Genomic DNA, 3,838 nt, shown 5'->3' with positions numbered 1-3,838 from the left:
CAATTCTGACTTCAATGTGGTCTGCACAAATAATAATCGTCCTGGTAAGCATTGAGCTTCTGCCTTCTGATGAGCCATCGAGGAGAATAATTCCCAATCTGCAAGTCTAGCTAGAGCTCCTGTCTTTCTGCTAAGAGCATCAACGACTACATTCGCCTTACCCGGATGATACTTTAACTCGAAATCATAGTCTTTCAGAAATTCCAACCATCTTCTTTGCCTCAAATTCAAATCTTTCTAAGAAAACAGATACTTAAGGCTTTGATGGTCGGTAAAGACCTCAAATTGCTCGCCATAGAGGTAGTGCCACCATATCTTAAGGGCAAAAACTACTGCTGCTAACTCCAGATCATGCGTCGGGTAGTTGACTTCATGTGTTTTGAGCTGACGAGATGCATAAGCTATCACATTTTCGTGTTGCATCAGAACACAACCCAATCATTTGTAAGAGGCATCACTATAAATAGTGAAACCTCCAGATCCAGAAGGTAAGACTAACACTCGAGCAGTGGTCAAACGCTTTTTTATCTCCTGAAAACTTTGCTCGCATTTCTCATTCCACTCGAACTTTACATCTTTCTTTGTGAGTTTCGTCATAGGAGCCGCCAACAACGAGAATCCTTCAACGAATCTCCGATAGTACCCAACTAATCTCAAAAAGCTGCGAATCTCAGTAGGATTCTTGAGTCTTGACCAATTGGTGACTGCTTCAATCTTTGCAGGGTCTACCATAATCCCATCTTTAGAAACAATGTGTCCAAGGAATGACACTTGTTCTAACCAAAAAGCACACTTAGAGAATTTGGCATAGAGCTTATGTTCTCTAAGTGTCTGCAGGACAATCCTCAGATGCTCTTCATGTTGCTCCTTCGAGGTAGAGTATATGAGGATGTCATCAACGAATACCACAACGAACTTGTCCAAATAGGGTCTGAAAACTCTATTCATCATGTCCATGAAGGCAGCTGACGCGTTGGTAAGACCAAACGGCATGACCATAAATTCATAATGGCCATATCTTGATCTGAATGCTGTCTTGGCCACATCTTCCTTCTTAATTCTCAATTGATGATAACTTGATCTCAAATCCAACTTCGAGAAGCATGGCGCTCCTTGCAGTTGATCGAACAAATCATCGATTCTCGGCAAAGGGTATTTATTCTTTATGGTTATTGCATTCAATTGACGATAGTCGATACACATACGCAGTGATCCGTCATTCTTCTTGACGAACAAAATTGGAGCACCCCAAGGAGATACTGAAGGTCGAACAAATCCTTTCTCCAATAACTCCTGTATTTGCTCCTTGAGTTCCGCAGGGCCCATTCGATAGGGAGCCTTCGAAATGGGTGTAGTTCCCGGAACTAGATCGATTTGGAACTCAGTCTCCCGATCAGGAGGGAGACCTGGAAGATCTTCTGGAAAGACATCATCATATTCACGGACTATGTCAACATCTGATATTGAGAGGTCTTCTTTCTCTTCGGTTTTCATGTACGCCAGGAATCCCATGCATCCATTCTCAATATAAATATTGGCCTTTAAACACGATATGATAGCCGGCTTATGTAACTTTCTAACACCCTGGTATGTGAAAGTTGGAGTAAGGGGTATCTGAAAGCTGACACACTTTCTTCTACAATCGATAGTGGCATGATGGTCCGACAACCAATCCATGCCTAGAACCACATCTAGATCTTTGAAGTCGAGTTGCAACAAGTTCACAGGCAACTCTCGATCTTCAATTATCACAACGCAATTAGAATACATAGTATCCACAATAGTGGTTTCTCCTATAGGGGTCTCTATTAAGTAAGAAACACTTAATGGAGAAGGTGCCACTGGCAACCTTTTCCCAAAAGCTGAAGAAGAAAAACTATGTGTGGCTCTTGAGTCGAATAACACACGAGCAAGAACACCAGAAATAAGAAGTGTACCTTCAACCACATCGGGGTTGGTAAGAGCTTCTTGCAAAGCAGTCGCATAGGCGCGACCTGGTACTGCTAGCTTCGGCTTTGGTGGAGCGTTGTTTCTTCGATCAGGCTATGGGCAATCATTAGCATAATGCCCCATCTGTTGGCAGTTGAAGCATTTGACATTCATCAATTCGCATTTACCCTCGTGCCTCTGGAGACCACAAGTCTTGCAAGCATTGTCCGACTGGACCGACTTCTGAAACCTTTGCCGCTTGACTTGCTGATTTCCAGCATTCTTGACTTGCTTACCCTGGTTCTGACCAGGGTTTTGTCCTTCAAAATGCCTCTTATTGCCGCGCTGGAATCTCTTCTTAGAATAAAACTTCTTTCGAGAAGATTCTGCCATCTTGCCACCACTATGCTGAGTCTTTTCTTCCGTCTTGACTTTTTCCTTCGTTTGCGGTTTCTCAGCTGTCCGCATCTCCCAGAACTCGTACCTGGAGGCATAGTCCACCAGTCGGCTATATTTCTTTATTTGTTGTGGCCCGACCAACCTCAAAATATCGAGCCTCAAACCCCTCTCGAACCTTCTGCACTTCTCTTTCTCCTTTACCACCAAGGACTTGGCAAAACGGGAGAGAGAGTTGAAACGTGCGGTATATTGGGCGACTGTCATGTCACCCTGCTTCAATTTCCTGAACTCTTCTTCTTTTTCCACCCGTTGACACTTTGAAAAGAACTGCCTGTAAAACCTCCTCACGAAAGTGGACCAAGGCAAGTAAGTGTCCGGCTCCAAGGTGTCCCTGATGGATCTCCACCAGTGCTCTGCATCGCTGGTTAGATTGGATACAACTATCCAAACTCTCTGATCATCTGGACATTGGATGGCATCCAATGCCTTCTCAACTTGCATCAGCCAATTCTCTGCCACGACACCGTCAGGAGTGCCATCGAAGAGCGGAGGCTGCATATTCTTGAACCTCTCCGCCCATGAGGTGATACCCGAAATCACCGTCTGTGGCTGACTTTGTTGTGCCCGAGTCGTTTGCAACAGCTCGTACAATATGCGGTTTGTAGTATACTCAGGCGGTACTCTCGTACTCTGACTCATTGGGGATCCAGGTGGAATTTCCATACTTTCTTCTCTACCTTCAAGATGAGTATATCTCTCCGACGTGTGCGTTGCCGCGTGACTCCCTTGAACTCGTGCCCCTTCCGTAGTAGGGGAAGATGAGGGTGCCCTACGCGACGGTCCACCAATGTTTTCCCTTTCCCGCCTAGCTGCTACCGTGTTCTTGAAAAGATACGAAGTTCCTCTGCGAGTAGCCATTTGTACTGCAGTAAAATTCTTACTTAACATCACATGTTTCATTGGAATTTCATAGGATTTTTATCACATCTTACGCAAAATAATTCACTTTATTGCATTCCAAAAATTTCATACTTGAGAAACATTCTAATTAAGAAAAAGGACGAATAATGCAATTAAAATAATACTATTCTACTAAGCAAATTAACTAGTCCTAATCATTTTTCGATCCATCCGAAGCAGGGCCCGTTCCTTGTACTCCCTTGAGTCTGAGTCTTGGGAGGAGCATTCAAGTCGTACTGAGACGTAGCAAGAGTGTATGATGGTGACGAAGATGCGTGGGTAGGTGTGGCAGGAGTGTAAGTAGGGGAGGCAGGATCATCACTCGGGTCTTCATCCTCGCCTCTCTCTTCTGAATTTCCTCGCCCTTGTCCAAACCCAGGGTCACCTTGGTTGGCTCCTGCTGCTTGCCGAGCTGCTTCGGCTGCCTGAAAAGCCGCTCTCTGAGCTTCTTCAGCCAGAAGCTCATTGAATGAAGGTGGAACCCTCTGGTTTCCCCCACTCATGGCCGCCATATAACTAACCTGGCTCTGATACCACTTTGTAACACCCC

Source organism: Nuphar pumila, chromosome 6, assembly GCF_984573655.1.
Source record: "Nuphar pumila chromosome 6, dmNupPumi1.hap1.1, whole genome shotgun sequence".
NCBI classification, from domain to species: Eukaryota; Viridiplantae; Streptophyta; class Magnoliopsida; order Nymphaeales; family Nymphaeaceae; genus Nuphar; species Nuphar pumila.
Note: the sequence above shows the minus strand (reverse complement) of the source record.